Source organism: Engystomops pustulosus, chromosome 3 (assembly GCF_040894005.1).
Source record: "Engystomops pustulosus chromosome 3, aEngPut4.maternal, whole genome shotgun sequence".
Classification (NCBI taxonomy): Eukaryota; Metazoa; Chordata; class Amphibia; order Anura; family Leptodactylidae; genus Engystomops; species Engystomops pustulosus.
This window is the reverse complement of record NC_092413.1, coordinates 203,443,998-203,462,688: the sequence shown is the minus strand read 5'-3', so window position 1 is coordinate 203,462,688 and position 18,691 is coordinate 203,443,998. Positions and strand designations below refer to the sequence as shown.

Genomic DNA, 18,691 nt, shown 5'->3' with positions numbered 1-18,691 from the left:
CATGCAGGCAATGGAAATCGGGGGGGCGTGGCCGAACGAAAACCCGACGGATTCGGAAAAACTGCAGCATTTAAAAACAAAAAATGTGTCGCGAAAATTGCACTTACCTTCACTCAGCCCGGCTCGGTGCATTCCAGTGCGTTCCGATGCTCTTCAGCGCAGCAGCGACACCTGGTGGACGGCGGAGGAATTGCCTTAGTGAATCCCGGCCGGACCCGAATCCAGCGCAGAGAACGCGCCGCTGGATCGCGAATGGACCGGGTAAGTAAATCTGCCCCATTCTCTTTAAGTGGGTCCATAGGTTGTGTCTCAAATGGTGACTTTGTGTATGAAAGAGTAGAGATGAGTGGACCCAACGTTCACCTGACCTGGACATATTGCCAGCCGAACAGCCAATCCGGCAAGTGGTTACCCCTAGAACCTATGATTGGCCAGATATGTCCAAGTCAGGCAGCAAAACTCGACCCGAACTTGAGTGTTGGGTCCTTTCATCTGTATATATGAGCTGAGCTGCAATACCACACAAAACCTTTTTCCAACCCCGGAAAATCCATTGAAGATTGATTATATCACTGTTATATTTATTCTCTGTTAAAGGTTTTTGATAAACAAAGCAGAATACAAAAGAAAAATTAGATGAGAGGCGTCTTCCATGACTTACTCGGGAAGCAGCCTTCAGAAGCTGTCAGTATGACACGCCTGAAAAAACAGCTCATTCGAGCAAACGGAATTTGTGCCTCTCATAGACAATAAATCTTTGTAGCGTCATACAATGGCGTACAAAATAAAATAAATTCCATTGACATCATTTTCTTGGATATAAATATAATCCACATTAATCTTCCGGCCGTATCACTATCTGACCCGATACTCTCGAGAAAATTTATTATGATCATAACACTCTCCTAAAGGGAAACTCCATCTCTGAAGAAGACACTCAATCTCTGATTTTACATAAAGGACAATTTTATCAATTAAAAGAAAAATTATTTTCCATATATGAATTCACATTCATGAAATGAAGTGGGTTGCAGTACCGCTTTTGTCCACTATCAGACAATAGTGCAAGAACACCCCAAGTTTGAATTGTACTGACTATATGGTTACTTTCAAAGATTTTTTTTTTCATTTTTAAATTCAACAATTATAAAATTATAGAATAGAATAGAACTAGAAAGGATATTATAGGCAGTTCACGGGTTACATACAAGATAGGGTCCGGAGGTTCGTTCTTAAGTTGAATTTGTATGTAAGTCGAAACTGTATATTTTATAATTGAAGTTCTAGACAATTTTTTTTCTTTTGCCCCAGTGACAATTGGAGTTTCAAAATTTTTGCTGTTATAGGACCAAGGATTATCAATAAAACTTCATTACAGACACCTAACAGCTGATCATTGCAGCCTGGGACTATAGTAACATCCAGAGAGCTTCACCAGAGGTCACAGTGGGCAGAGGGGTCCGTCTGTAACTATGGGTTGTCTGTAAGTCGGGTGTCTATAAGTAGGGGACCGCCTGTATTTAGGAAATGTACAAGCCATTTTGTTTTAGCACATGATAAGGATAAACTCGTGAAGCCTGAAATCATTTTTATTGAAAAAAAAGAGTGTAAGGGGCACAGCTTATTTGGTTGTATCTTGTGGCGGTAATGAACGGGGTGTGTATGACCCTTTTAGCCGATTCTTCTTATGGAAAGTGTCGCATATAGGTGAATGCAGGTGGTGGTGCTCAAAATTCTGACTGACACAGGACAGAGTATTTAAACTTCAGGGGGAGAAAGAGAAGAAAATTTGGCACTCACCACGTGGTAAAATATATCTTCTTTATTTTGTACATCGTTGAACGAGGACGCCAAGAGTTATAGGCAAGATGAAGCGCTGATGCGCGAAACGAGTCGTCCCTAACTAGCGCTCCCGCGCTATCACGTTCCTCCCCCTGTCTATGTGGTACCTGTCTATGATGTCTACGATGTACGAAATAAAGAAGATATATTTTACCACGTGGTGAGTGACAAATTTTCTTCTCTTTCTCCCCCTGAAATCATTTTTATATTGTCCATCAACCAATTGTTACTTGTGCCGATCCACACCGAAACTTCTCCACCACTGCTGGATGTCTGGAAGAAAGAGTTTGAGTAGCCCTTCTCAGTGTAAAGCATCGTATACAATTAAAGGTATCTTTTAGGATACTTAGGGGTCGGCAAACATAAGCAAACAAAAACTTATCCTGCTCTGGCTCACGGTCGCTCACGGTTGCGACAGCCTACAGTTCCTTGGCCAAAACCCAGTGAAGCAGAAGAAGTCACATCTCCAGACATCTCAATGACAAAGAATCGGAGACTGCCGCAACGCTGTAACCAATAGACGGGGCAACTGAGGTACAGTTCAGTTATACCTGTTCCACCCTCTAGACGGTTTATCACACTTCCTGAAAAACCCCTTTGAGGCACATTCTTACAATATCACCTACAATGCTCTATGAAAAGTCCCAGGAGGCCAATAAACCCCTCCATTAATCACACAGACTGGACGGCTTACCACGTATAACCTTCTATGAGAGGTGCCCAGTAATGTACTCACACAGTACGAGAGCCTGATACTCCCCAGAGTCATAAACATCAAACTGTATTAATTTCCAGACTGCTCGTAATGTCTCTCGTATCATCCATTTAGTCGCTGGATAGCCTCGTTAAGCCTGAAATCATTTCTGTATTGGTCATCAGCCAATCCTGTCTTCTGCTAGTCCGCTCCGAGACTGGGAGAGATTTAAGCAGTCGCACCTTAACAACTGTGTCAAAGGGATTGTTCTAATTAACCACAATTTCGCTGCAGAGAAGAATCTTCATTGCCTCTGTCTGTATTGTACAAGAATGTAGAGGGTGTTCGGAGGAAAAGAACCTGGCCCATACAGGAATCGAACCCCCAACTGGTTTTATCAGTCATGGGTTCAAACCCATATGGCTCAGGTTCTATGCTGCCCCTGGAGGCAGGGCCGGCACCAGCACAGGGCAAACCAGGGCAAGTGTCGGGGCCCAGGGCCCATAAGTCTGTATAGAAGGAATCCATAGGGGATGAGGGGGAGGCTGTATATAAAATAACCATGAGGGGGCTGCTTGAGATGACAAACTTGGGAATATTTTCTGAGTTTCTGAATTTTTAATGTAGCGACGTGAGTTTACTGCAAATGAATCCATATCATTGAAGCTCTTTGCCTCACACAAACTTATAAGACCCTAGAAAGCAGGGGACTACTGAGGCTCTATCACCCAGGGGCCTACTGAAACATGGGGCCAACCCTGCCTAGAGGGAGCACATTCCAATACCACAGTGCTTTATTTTATATTTGATATTACAACAACAAGGAAGTAAAAATTGGATAGACCATCTTCTCCAAAGTAAGGCCTAGTTTGTACCGTTGTTATTGGGCTCCTGTCCTCTATGGAGAATCATATTTTTCAAAAGTCATGGAAGTAGCAAAAAGAAAAAATTGGTGGCTATGAGAATATTATTGACCCTTGATAAGCAATACTCTCCTAAAGACCACCTCATTGCAAAGACTACAATTTAATTCAGATCTCTTGAGCTAAACACATATTTTTTACTGACTACCTTCTTCAAGACCACCCCCTGCCAACCAACTGACCCCTTTAACACAGGAGTATTTCTATAACTTATAACTTTTCTTAGTCCAATGGAGAATATAGCTAACCTGTCATCAGGAGTGTCATTTTTAGCTGGTGACAGGTTCCAACTGCCTGTGCTATGCTGATTTTTAAAAATGCCATTGTCAGTATTCTGAATGATTTCAGTACTTTATGTAAGTTTCATTCACATTACCTGGCTCCCTGTCATCAGCATGTAGTGAGTCCCCAGGGAGGGGGCAACTGCAGTCTGTGTGTGCCTGTGTGTGCCTGTGTCTCCTCTCTTCCACACTCATCCAGCTCCCTCCCCACTTTATGTCATGTGCGTAGAGCAGGCAGAGGAGGGAGGGGGGTGGTGAGGTGTAGAGGACGAACGTATGAGGAGACACAGGCTGCAAACAGAGGCTTTAAAGAAGCGACAGAGTTTATATCTCTCTGGAGGACTAATATGTCCATGCATTAAAAAATTTCAATGGACACAATATAATACTTGCTTCCCCCTGTGGTGGTGCTACAGGGAAACTTAATGATGAGCAAGAGACAACTCGCCGGAGGTCATAACTTTCCCACACTATACATGTGTTGGTTTTAAGGGGACATTCTGATTTTAAAAAATTCCCAAAATAGTTCATATAATTGTCACACTATTTGTTCACAACACATCCCATGTAGTGACCCCGACTTCTCCAGGGCTGGTACAGTAGTCACAATCTCAACAAGTACATGTCATGTGCCACCACATTATCACACATGTAGTAGCCGCAATAGTATCCATGTCGTTATCATTGTGCACTTATCTTAGGGAGATAAGGGGTTAATTCTGAGAATCATTTTAATTACAGATACTTCTCCCTAAAGTTACTGTATAATAATCTCAGTTTTAATATAAAAGGACTTAACTGGATATGAGATCCAAATTATCCTCGAATTAGGTGTTATCTTATCATCCTTTATTCAATAAAGTCCATTAACATTAGCACAGCCGGGTAGTGTTATCATGGAAACTGTCAGATTCCAGCGAGTCTTCACCATGAACTAAGGATCTTCTCCACAATATCCTTCAATCATAATATGTCTTATTGTCGCCTGGGGGTTGTTTGAGATTTTCATTCTCCAATTATTATGAAAATGGTCTCTAAAATTGGCCTACTTCCCGTTAAACTAATCAATGAGTGGCAACCATTCAGACACAAGACTAGTTTTAATGGGAGGTGTCCTTAAAGATGTCTTATAAAACTTGCATGCCATATAACAACATTTGGTACGAAGGTGAGTACCAATTATATCGGAGATGTCCAACCATAGTCGACTAAATTCTAGCCAATACAGCAAAAGTGTTGTAGAAAAGTCATCTCCGTTAAAAAAAGTGGTGGAGCCCATTCTTGACATTGGTAGGGCTCAGTTGATCAGACCACAACGTTGCAACCTACCAAAACCTACCAAAAACTGTGATGATAGAGCATCAGGGTCATCAAAAGAAGATGTCTACATCAGTAGAGACTTCAGCAAAGACAATCACCAAACGGTTATTAAAGGAAGGATATTATCCATGGATGGTAAAGATATGTCCACCGATTAACAGATCTGGGCCATCTAAAGGAGATGTCTACCTCTGTAGAATCCTCAGCAAAGACGATCACCCGAAATTTTGTAATGACAAGAAATTATCCATAGATGGTAAAGATATGTCCACCGATTCTTTTCCACAACTGAATACAGATGTGACCGAGTTCTTCTGCTGTACAAAGGTACCAAGTGTGGTGGTTTCTAAGCAAGAACAAATTGTACCACATATTCTGCTCTCCTCCCATTTCTGTTACTGGTTCTCCAATGATGATGCCACTGACCACCACACACGGCTTCGGTTGAGATGACGTGGTTGAATATTTCACATGACCTTTGAGTCACGTGTTTGGCTGCAGTGTCATTGGAGCTCCTGCTCTGCGCCCCCTGATCTTCCTCTTCAGGGACCCTGGGGGGAAGCTACAATCCAAATTTCTCCATCATCTTTCTATTGTATTGGTGAACTCAGGACCCCAATACGATTAAAATCTGTGATACAGAAGGGATCAATAAGTTACTGCTTAAATTGTCATGTTGGCACTTTGCAACATATAAGTGGCTTTTGGTTGTAGTTTGGGCACTCTATCTCCAAAAGGTTCACCATCACTGCTTTAGACTGTAAATAATATATTACTGCAATACTCTATATAATCGCATCATCCTGACCGACCCCAATTCTAGTGATTGTGGGGTTCCTAGCGACAACATATTTGTAACCTTTCCAGTGGATCAAAAATAAATATCCTTATTCAGAATTTGTCTCTACTAGAAGACACCCCAAAAATTACAGTTCAACAACAGTTTTTTAGCTAAACTTGCTACATAATACATATATTTGACATGGACTGGTCAACATCTACGACCTGGATAAGTGGCCAATGTTTACGTTAAAGAATGGTGTCCTTCCCAGCTCTATGGTAACTTATTTCCATGACTGTGGATGTTACCAAAAAGATAATTGAACAATTTTGACTTCTTGTTTACTCGAATGATCAAGATCATAGACAACGACTGGTTAATAAATCAGTCTAATCAGTATCTCATCTATTTTCTCAAGAAGGATGAGGACCATCTATGTAGGCTTAGAAATCCAACAGATGAGCCACTGCTTCGTTTGCCTCCAAGACAACAGTAGGTGGAATACATTTCCCTGTTATCTTTCTTTCCATATGGCAATGGACAAAAAGAAGGTCACACCATACAAAGCCAATAGAACGTGGGTGTAATGGAAAAAAAAATCACAACCGCAATAAATAAGGACGTAGGAAAGCGTATTCAAGGACACAGCTCGGCAGCATTGTTCCTGTAGCTATAAACACATACGGCAAATGTAGATGAATTAATAAAATTGAGATAAAACATATAACACTTGTCAGGACCGCACTTCGGCTGTGATAGACGTCAAAGACAGATAAAGGCAAATGCGCTCCTGCTGTCCCTGCATTTCAATTACTCTCACAGAAGACAAGTGTTTATGTAGAAAACATTTCATTTACCCACGTCGAATGAAATCAAATAGAGTTTTATGGAGAGACGAGAAGGCAAATGTGGTTCTGGAATGGGATTGGAGAAATCGAACAAGTTCTAGTAGGAAGCAATTGTCGCTAGAAATCTGGTTGTAATGATTACGGTCCCTACTCATTGGTGCCCTCTCTCTACATTGTTCCTGGTTAGGGATGTTGTACTTTCATTATTGTCTCTAGGGTGCGTTGACTATTTAGGAAACTGAATACCTTTCAAACTGCCCAGGCCCATTCTTGGATATCTAACTCTGAATATGTAATGTCTTTCTTGACCAATGCTTTAGAAATTTCCTGGATTCAGTACCAGTGCCCTATTTGGACTCAATGGGGCACATTTACTTACCCGGCCCATTCGCGATCCAGCGGCGCGTTCTCTGCACAGGATTCGGGTCCGGCTGGGATTTAAGATGGTAGTTCCTCCGCCGTCCACCAGGTGGCACTGCAGCGCCGAAAATAATCTTAACGCCCCGGAATGCACCATCCCATAGAAGGTGAAGGTGAGCGCTCCCCAAGCGACACATTTTCGGTTTTTAAATGCGGCGGTTTTTCCGAATACGTCGGGTTTTCGTTCGGCCACGCCCCCCCGATTTCTGTCGCGCGCAATCCGATCGCGTGCGCCAAAAACCCGGGGCAATTCATGTACAAGCGGCGCAAATCGGAAATATTCGGGTAACACGTCGGGAAAACGCGAATCGGGCCCTTAGTAAATGACCCCCAATGACTTCCCTCTGTCCCTTTGGTGATGTGCCTTGGTGTCCCCTATCCAGCACCAGAACTACTCCAAAAGAAAGTGATCTTATGGTTTTCCAGCAGCATAGCGGAACTCGTGCAAAAATGGTGCAAACCTGGGAAATCCCTGGTCAAGCATGCTTAGCTAAACAGTATCCATTCAATATTTGTATCTTTTAGATTATGGGAAGTACCCAATTTAAGGACTCCAATCTAACAGAGGTCTCCTAGTTACACGTGGATCTCTGAATGCTGGTACTTTAGCCCCAGGTGGCAATGAACATCTGCTGGCCATTTCACCTATAATCTAAAGAGAAGCTGGCCATACATTTGTCTTAGCCAGATGCTATTTTGACACTTTTAAACATAGTAGGCCTGCAACATGAAGGTCCACAAGAAGAAGGTCCTCAACATGTAGGTCCTCAGCAATAAGGTTCTCAACATGTAGGTCCCCAACAAGTGTTTTCTCAACATGAAGGTCCTCAAAATGAAGGTCCTCAACAGGAAGGTCTTAGGCATGTAGCTTCTCAACATGAAGGTCCTCAACTAGAGGTCTCTCATCATTAAGGTCATTAACATGAAGGTCCTCAGGTAAAATTGATAACCAGGATATCTGAGCAATCTTCTTTCAATATATTTTTTAAATAAACTCACACACAGGGCATCTAATAGATAAATCTATGTCATGTTATACCGGGTTTCTACATAAAGATCACTTTTTAGAAAATATATGAAACATTAAGCCTTATAGGTCCTTGCTGAAAAATTGTAAACCTTACCTGGCAAGATCCGCTTGTTAGATGTACTCACATCTAATAGAGGAAGTCAGTAAAGGGAAGTTCATTTTCTGCCAAATTGACACTCTCCGCTCTTAAGAGACATGCTGCTCTCGGAAGCCAGAGAATAGAATTAAAGCAACTAATGCATAGTGGCCCCCGAGACACAAACACAGCAAGAGGACCAGGAGCACTGGCAAAAGTCCCACATTGAAGGCACTATAAAAGCTCTTATGTTACAGATTCTAGAACATAGTCCTTCATAGCTCAAGTACATGCATAAATATTATATGCAGGCTTACAGAAGTCTATGAATGTATCTAGACCTGGGTAAGACTCTGAAGACCTTGGTTCTTGGACAACATGTCACGTCTTGTCCATATTAACAATAGGCAGTCTCTTATCGCAACGGATATACTATAGTAAAAAGAGAATGCCTACAAAATTGGTGGGGTTGGCAGGTAGAGATGAGGTTTGACTAAATGGTAATTCATGCTACACTTTTTTAAGTCCAAATTATGAACACCAAGAGCCTCCACTGTAATTCAATGGACTCATGTCAGGTCCTATTATGGATTCAGAAAAACACTGTGGTTTATGAACATGACTTGGCTTCAGGAGGTCCTTTCCCTGCCTTCATCAAATCCAACTTTTTGGATCAAATAAAAGATTCCATTATATTGATTATGAAGCAGTTATAATTATCTCTCAAGCCCCGGCCATTCTGGAAAAGTCAATATTATTACTTTAGGATCTCTTCAGTCAATCGTCCCCGGACCACCTGCCTGACCTATTGTCTACTAAATATATTTTTCATTTTGGCTCTCTTCTGGTGGTTCTAGACTGGAACAAAATTAATAACCATGAGCATTTGAGAATGATAGGGTTAGAGGAAAATTCCCTACTGCACCAAAATCATTGGAACAGAGCCTATTAAATGAAGCAAAAAGTCCTAATTGTTGGAGGTGGTGAAAGGTCCTCTATAACAGATACAAAATGTTCACTGATCCCAAATCCGTTTCCGTTCCGTTGTCCACTTCAGAAAATGGATAATTGAAAATAAATCACGAGGAGCCATTAACAAACTTCCCATCACAGAACAGATTTACTCTGCATATTTAATGGTCCATACTGTCAATGTTTGATAAAATAGATGTGGCACCCAGCCACAAACACAAGGTGTTCACTTTGCTTTAGTCGTCAAGCGGAGTTCAGACCATATTTGTTTAGATACTCCGAGATTTCTGACACAGCAAACTCCATATTGTGCAGACACCATTATGTCAAAAGCTGTGAGGTTCATACTGTAACACGACTGAGTAAACTCCAGCATAACAAAGCAAAACATTATTTGTTTTTACATCTGTGAGGAAAGAGATGGAAGATCTTAGACATGTTCCGACCATGGAAAGAACCATCACAGTGGCCAAACAGGAACCCTCTGTTACCAATGTGTTTTTTTCTTCTCTGATAAGGTTTTTATGTTAGGGAAGAATACCCAAGGCTACAAACATATTCTTACTATAAAAGTAACACCAGACCTATGAGAAATATCTGATGGATCTTATCATAGGAGAACAGGATCCATCAGAATTTATAGGTATCGAATCTCTTTCGAAACAATTTGTAGAATAATTCGATCACCTGACTGATTAGGGGAATCAACTGACAACTGATATTAACAAGGGACAACATATGAAAATATAAAATGGTGCAAGATGCAACACTTTACGTATACCCATTCATAAAATCGTCTCCCGAATAAAGGGAACCTTCTCCATAAGTCCCTATGTCCTTGGAGGAGTTCACCTCATGGAGAACTCTTACTACCTGACCCTAGTCAAAAGCCCGTCAGCTAAAACAGTTCCCTACATTATACCGAAGAGACACAACCATGTGGAAACAGCGCTGTCTACAGTTGGGGATCTGTTCCTTCTGGAATAGATAAACAGGTTTGGCTGTTATCCCACATCATGTCATTAGGCTTCCTGAAAGTCATGCATGATGGTAAGGGGGCTACCTAACAAGGTAGCAAAAGATGCAATGATTTTCTTGTTCCATTGTGGAAAATGTATTTGCATATATCCCTATGTTCTTGTATGGTATTTGGATAAGCATTGACCAGTTAGCTCATTCTCTTTTATCAATCTAAAAGGAAAAATTACCAAATCACTAAGTCTAAAGTGGGGCCCTAAAACAGGAGGCAACTTTGCCTCTTTTTACTGGTCATTGGCTCTTTGTACGAATTCTATTACTTTTATTTGCTGACAATGCTGTTCCTCAATAGAGGGGAGTCCTGAAAAAGTTTTTGCCACCCAATTACAGGGGATGAGACCAACTAGGGCCTCTACGGTACTCTCTACTACCATAGAGGTACTACCCTCTATGGTACTAGGTAGACCCTTTTTTCCTGAAAACAGCCCTGTAAATGGAGAGTCTACAGGAGAAACACCTGCCTAAGACTGCTGAAAGTAGAAGAATGGACAGAGCCCATTTAATGAATGATCAAGCACAGTCCCCGTAAATGAGGGAAATGTTTCTTATTGTATTCTGTAATGCAGACAAAAAAATGTTCAAATATTAGTTTTTCTAGAGTGCATGACATAAAATGAAAACATTCGTAAGGAATTATCCACTCCTCAAATCAAATCCTGTATGTGTAAACAAGATGTACCACAAAATCTTGTCAAACTGGTAAAAAGATCTCCATCTCATCAATGACAATCTAAAACACATTTTATTTTTTTACCCCTCTATAAATATCTACACTCACCTTTTTATTCCAACCTACAAATGTTCTTCATTCAGGTACATACTTATAATTCTTATTCTTTTACATCTGCTCAATACACAACTTCTCCCGTGCTGCACCTTTTCTGTGGAACTGGCTGCCTGAAAAAACTTGCTCCATCCATTGCTATGCCAACATACATGACCTATGCCTAGAGTCTGCACAATTTATTTTTACATTCTGTCCTCAACCACTGGTCCTTCCACATCATACCATGTCCAAATCCTTCTGTCCTCAACCACTGGTCCTTCCACATAATACCATGTCCAAATCTTTCTGTTCTCAACCACTGGTCCTTCCACATCAGGCCATCTCCAAATCCTTCTGTTCTCAAACATGGGTCCTTCCACATCAGACCATGTCCAAAAATCCTTCTGTTCTCAACCACTGGACCTTCCACATCATACCACGTCCAAATCCTTCTGTCATCAACCATTGGTCCTTTCCACATCATACCACATCCAAATCCTTCTGTTCTCAACCACTGGTCCTTCCACATCATACCACGTCCAAATCCTTCTGTCCTCAACCACTGGTCCTTCCACATCATACCATATCCAAATCCTTCTGTTCTCAACCACTGGTCCTTCCACATCAGACCATCTCCAAATCCTTCTGTTCTCAACCACTGGTCCTTCCACATCAGACCATGTCCAAATCCTTCTGTCCTCAACCACTGGTCCTTCCACATCAGACCATCTCCAAATCCTTCTGTTCTATACCATGGGTCCTTCCACATCAGACCATCTCCAAATCCTTCTGTTCTCAACCACCGGTCCTTCCACATCAGACCATCTCCAAATCCTTCTGTTCTCAAACATGGGTCCTTCCACATCAGACCATGTCCAAAAATCCTTCTGTTCTCAACCACTGGACCTTCCACATCATACCATGTCCAAATCCTTCTGTCCTCAACCACTGGTCCTTTCCACATCCAAATCCTTCTGTTCTCAACCACTGGTCCTTCCACATCATACCACGTCCAAATCCTTCTGTCCTCAACCACTGGTCCTTCCACATCATACCATATCCAAATCCTTCTGTCCTCAACCACTGGTCCTTCCACATCATACCATATCCAAATCCTTCTGTTCTCAACCACTGGTCCTTCCACATCAGACCATCTCCAAATCCTTCTGTTCTATACCATGGGTCCTTCCACATCATACCATCTCCAAATCCTTCTGTTCTCAACCACTGGTCCTTCCACATCAGACCATCTCCAAATCCTTCTGTTCTCAACCACTGGTCCTTCCACATCAGACCATCTCCAAATCCTTCTGTTCTCAACCACTGGTCCTTCCACATCAGACCATCTCCAAATCCTTCTGTTCTATACCATGGGTCCTTCCACATCAGACCATCTCCAAATCCTTCTGTTCTCAACCACTGGTCCTTCCACATCAGACCATCTCCAAATCCTTCTGTTCTCAACTACTGGACCTTCCACATCACACCACGTCCAAATCCTTCTGTCCTCAATCACTGGTCCTTCCACATCATACCATATCCAAATCCTTCTGTTCTCAACCACTGGTCCTTCCACATCAAACCATCTCCAAATCCTTCTGTTCTATACCATGGGTCCTTCCACATCATACCATGTCCAAATCCTTCTGTCCTCAATCACTGGTCCTTCCACATCATACCATGTCCAAATCCTTCTGTCCTCAACCACTGGTCCTTCCACATCATACCATGTACAAATCCGTCTGTCCTCAACCACTGGTCCTTCCACATCATACCATGTACAAATCCTTCTGTCCTCAACCACTGGTCCTTCCCCACTGTGTTGGCTCATGTTCTTCCTGTCAACAAAAGGCTGGTCCACAGGATGCAATTTAGAATGTAAGATCCTATGAGTCCTTTAATCTAAATAAAGATTATTAATGTAATCCCTCTACTCTTCTCGGAGATTTACATGTAGACGACGTAATCTCAACATGATATAACGTCTTAGGCAGTGCCATGTTCAGTACATACCTCCACGTGTTCTCATTGTTACTCCCATGCTGGAGAGAACCTCACATACATAAGAAATTCCAATAATGTGAGTTCCATCTTTATAGTCAGCATTTTCCAATATACTGTGGTAGAAAATGTAAAGGTTTCCCATGCCCGGGCTGGCAATCAGACAATTATAGCATTTGCTGGATGGATTAGGTTATTATCAAGCTGGGCTGCATCCCAAAATCCATAATGCAAATATTTGCCAAACGGGATTTTATGGAATACATACAGCTGCAAAATGTACTTCAGCTGGAGGAGCCAGAATGCTTATTGACTTTTAAATGTAACCTGTAATACCTTTTCCAACCTGTGGTGGAGCCTTAGACCAGTTTCCAGACACTCCAGCAATCACCGCTGATCGCTTCTGATTAAAGCAAGTGGACACTCCAAGACCAAGCTACTTTTAGAGGGACCTTCTGATGTCCCCATTCACCATTGAATTGCATCCTTTAAATATACAACGGGGAGGAGTTAAACTAAAGCTTAGGATAGGGTATCAATATGAGATTGTTGCCCTAACATCCAGAACCCCCAATGACCAGATGTTTCAAGAGACATTCAGACATATATTTCAGCCTCTTCCTGCCATAGCAAGCAGAGCATTTTATAGTGGCTATGTTTGGTATTGCAACTCAGGCTAATTCAGTTGAATAGGACTAAGCTGCAAATTGGTTATGTTACTGATGAACATGGTGGTATATCTGATTGGTGGAGGTTCTTGGTGTCTTAGCACTCAACCTCCTACTAAGATCATCCCCGTAGGATTATCTATCCTATAGCTCACCAATATTTATTGTTTTTTTATTTTACATTTTTACATTGCATTAAATTTAACATATTATTGTATTGTCTCTGTTAAAATCCTTGAAATACACGGAAAAGACCTCAAAGGTAGGTCACTCTTAATTATTTCATCCCTGACGCCAGCCATTATGTTTCGGCGCTGTAATACACTGCCAATCACGTCTAATTACACCCCTATTCCACCACGGTCTGGAAATGTGACCTTTAAAACTAGGTAACTGAAACAGGAAAAAAAAATCACGAAGGGAGCGTAGAAAAAAAACACAAGAAGTGTTTGCTTTGGAAATGATTCTTGGAAAATATTTACTGATGCAAAAAAAAAGGATTAAAACTATTATTGTCAAAACAGAAAAATAGATAAACTCAATTATGAGTCACCGAGGGAGATGGCGCCGAGCAATACGGAAAATGATGTGGTTATTGGGCTCTATTCACACTATGCTCAGTGTGTACATGCAGCTAATGTCCTGGGAATATATCCATGGGGTCCTTTAAACCAAGTGAATGCCAAAAAAGTTACAGCATCTTAAATCCACTCAACCTTCTCTTAGGCTACATTCACACTAACGTATGGGGGACGTATATACGGCCGACGTACATACGGCCGATATACGTCCCCCATACACTTCTATGGGCGCACGGCACCCTACGGGAGTGGTACGGTGCTGCACACGTGCGGCACCGTACCGTTCCGTACCCGGGAAAACCATAGGACCTGTCCTATCTTTTCCCGTAATACGGGGCCGTGCGCCATAGGTTGCTATGGAGAGGGGCGGGGGTGAGCTGCGCTCACCTCCTCCTCCTCTCCCCGTACACTGCCGTTGCCCGCTACGGTACGGTACGGGCGGGCAACGGCAGTGTGAATATAGCCTAATACAGGCAGTCCCTGGGTTACGTACAAGATAGGTTCTGTAAGTTTGTTCTTAAGTTGAATTTGTATGTTAGTCGGAACTGTATATTTTATAATTGAAACTCCAAACTCATTTTTTTTTGTCTCTGTGACAATTGGATTTTAAAAATGTTGGATTGTCATAAGAACCAGGATAATAATAAAGCTTCATTACAGACACCGGTGAAAACTGTTATATCTGATTATTGTATCCTAGGACTAAAGTACAGTAAATTACCAACATCCAGAGGTCCGTTTGTAACTAGGGGTCATATGTAAGTCAGGTGTTCTTAAGTAGGGGACCGTCTGTACTTAACATCCTTAAATAGATGTCGCACAACTGATTCCATCAATGCTGGATATTTTTCTCCAGCCCGCACCATTCCCCATCACACAGTGGTGTTCATTTTGGCCCCATTTTGGTAATTAAACTCTCTACAGTCAGGTGAGATGTACCTGGCTGTCTGCTCCAGTTTAGGACCACCCACTTGACTAGTTATGAGCAGACTTGTCATTATTTGGGTCTAGTGGTTTTCTTTTTTTTTTTTTTACTCGGAATTGAATCCGAACAACCCTTAACCCTTAAAATGAGTCCGCTCACCCACCGCTAACACACACACTCAGTGCTGGCACCGATCCTAGGTGTTATGCTTTACAAGCTGTGGGCATCGGCTCATAGGTAGCCACAAGATCTGCTAGACAGTGAGTATATACATATGTGTGTATGATTGTATGATATATGTGTATCCAATGTATGGAAGTGTATGGTGTGTATATAGTGTATCTATAATGCTGTATGTGTCTGTTTATGTGATGTGTATATTCACTGTAAGTGTATATGCAGCATGGTTGTATATACAATATATGTCTATGTGCATATGATATATGTCTGTAAATGGTGCTGTATGTATATATGGTGCGTATATATTTATTTGTGTGTGTTTATACAGTATAGATGTGTATATATAGTTTGTGTGTATAGACTGTATGTGTAATAATATGGTGTATTTATTCTATTTGCTTTTGTATTTGATGTGTAATTACTATGAGTATAAGATGTCCATATACTTATGTGTGTATAAAAAGTCTATATACTGTATTAAATGTGTTTGCATGAATGTATAAATGTATATAAGTGTGTACCAGTGTATAAACATGTGTGAGTGTACAAATATGTATGTTTTCTAAGAGGGAAGGGGGACCCATGGAAAAGTCTGCTATGGGGCCCAGCCTCTCCTACTTCCGCCCCTGTCTTCCACCATTGTTCAGGATCCTACCAGGGCTTTATGTGCCAGAAGCAAGTAGCTTCATGAAGATTTTTTTGGAGGAAAAAGTTTTAAACCTGGAACAACAATTGAGGTTTCATGAGTAGACGACCCATGGACTCATCACCGTAGCTCAGGGATCTGCAGTTGCTTGGATTGTTAAGTGGATTGTATATCAGTACAGTAGTTTGAACCATATATCTGAGGTTTTTTAAGAACCCATTTGAGACATGACACATACCATATGTTGTACATGTCACAGCACCAGATTAGAACTGTACCTTCTTACACCCTAGGGCAGTGATGGTGAACCTTTTAGGGACCGAGTGCCAAAACTACAAGCAAAAGCCACATATTTTTCACAAAAGGCCAAATGCCAATTTAAAGTAACAGGTTTCAAACGTATTGGTGCCCTGAGGACACCAATACAGGAGAAAGAAGGAGTAATTTGTATTATTTTTGTAGTTTCCCTCTAAAGTCCCCTTAACAGGATGAATCACAGGTCCAGAGAAGGGGCTACAATGATAATGAAGCTCTGTCCACACCTTGAGCCTGAATGGAGACCTTTGGAGCTGTGTGATGGCTTGGGTGCCCAAAGAGAGGGCTTCGAGTGCCACCTCTGGCACCCGTGCCATAGGTCCGCCACCACTGCCCTAGGGCTTTTTATGCTAGGAACATGGGTTCCATGGCCTCAAAGATAATGTGCTTCTGTAAGAGCCAAAATGGATCCCTTTTGTAACCAACCAAACTTACAATTATTTCTTTTTTATTTTGGGAAGAATCATAGTCTCACCTGAAGGTCCAAAGAACCTGAGGATCCCACCATCCTCTACCAATAACTCCAGGATCTGTAGATGCATGGACTATATAGCCAAAGTTTTCTCATTACACGTTACATTACACATGACAATTCCTTAGTTTTACCTAAAAAGGGTCCGTTTACAGGTCAGATTATTAAAGAAAATATCAAGTCTGAAGATCACGATACTGTAAGACATCTCAGTGTCGAAATGCTTCCTGTTCTGCATCTAATATCAGGGAGAGCATAACTTCTGCCCGTCAGGCCATTAGTTTGCTCTTATTAGTCCTTGTCCTCCTTCCCGAATAATGACTTGCTATGTTTTATGTATCTGACATTGCCTTCCTGTCTGAGTGGCCGCATTATAATGCAAAACATGAAGGTGACATTTAAACAGTGGAATAATCCTAGACAGAATCAGATATGCAGCCTCTTAGTTTTCGAGGTGAATTTACAATTATGGTTGAGTCAAGCAGACACAGCGTCTTAAAGGTGCAGTCTATTCTAATTATTAGTCCTCATGGAGACCCCATTTATGGTCTTACTATAAGAGTTTTGTGAATTAGGTCCCTGAGCTCTGGTGGGCAATATTACTTAGTATCTCAATGTGACGATACAATTAACATTGCACAATATTCTGAGCTTATAACAACCATGACATTCAGGATAATGAGCCAAAAGAGAAACGTACATATAATAAAGCAGTAACATGCAATAAAGCTGAATACCTACCATAGACTGTTTTATTAACTAACACAGGACTATGAGTTACTAACATCTGTAAAGTATAATTTAGAAGAAACACACCACTGACGCACAATGCAGAAGTAATCATACTTCTCTGGGGATACAAGTGCACCAGGAGCGGGCCTAACTTTTCAGACTTTCCTACAGACAGGCAAAGATTTAAAGGGAACCTGTCACAAGGGACTGCATTACAATATAATTGTGTGTAATAACTTACTCTTGCATCCTGACAAAATCATAGCGTAGTCACAGGGGCTGGACTTTGGTTTGGATGCATTTAAAAAAACAACATGTGACTTGTCTGAGCTACAGGCTGCCTCCATCTTTGTGCTCCTGTACAGCTCCTCCCTCCCCCACTGATGTCAGCTCACCAGGCTGTGACCTCTGTGAAGGAACAAGAGGAGGAGCTGTATGTAAGGTGGGGACCAAGCTCTGAGGAGTGGGTAACACAGACAAGGCACATGTGGTTTTTTGAAATGCATCCAAACCAGAGCCCAACCCCTGTGACTACCCCAGGATTTTATCAGGGTGCAAGTGTAAGTTGTAACACAGAATTATATTGTAATGCAAATGCTTAGAAAAGGCAGAAAGGCAGATTTGCACTGCAGGTGTAATAAGCTTCTGCAACCTGTCTTTAGTGAAAATGAGGTCCCTGGTGACCTGTAAAGTTACTGACACAAAATAGTTTTAGCACAGCTGGAGTCTTTGACAACAATTCCAATGATACCTGTACCATGCTGCTGGCTTCTCCCTAGCCTGAGATATACCCTGGTACTTGTATTAGCCCTTCATACAGCTATTCCGGAATTGGAGGACCTGAAGCATGGGATAAGTCACATGCTTGTGACATCACTCAAGGTCCTAAGGACTTTTACATGAATCAGGACAGCATTTTTGTAATTGGACGACCAAAAGTATGTGATGACATCACTCCAGGTTCTGTTTTCTTGCACTCCTCTCCTACTGCCCCTGCCAAAAAAGACTCCTCTCTTCTCAAGCCATCCTATACGGTCTCCCATGGTTACCAGATAGCATGACAGAAGGAGAGTATCCTGGGGGGACAAGGTAAAACCACTTCTAGCTAAACACCTGCATATCGCTAACTAGAGAAAATAGAGAGTTACTTATTTTTGTACAAAATTTGTCATACTTTACA

General features: G+C 41.7%; 1 protein-coding gene across 1 annotated transcript in view; it reads right to left on the bottom strand.

The window, feature by feature from the left end:
- VSNL1 (visinin like 1) overlaps positions 1 to 18,691 on the bottom strand; it is a 107,921-nt gene that overhangs the window by 58,514 nt on the left and 30,716 nt on the right. The gene's annotated exons all lie outside the window — the stretch shown is intronic.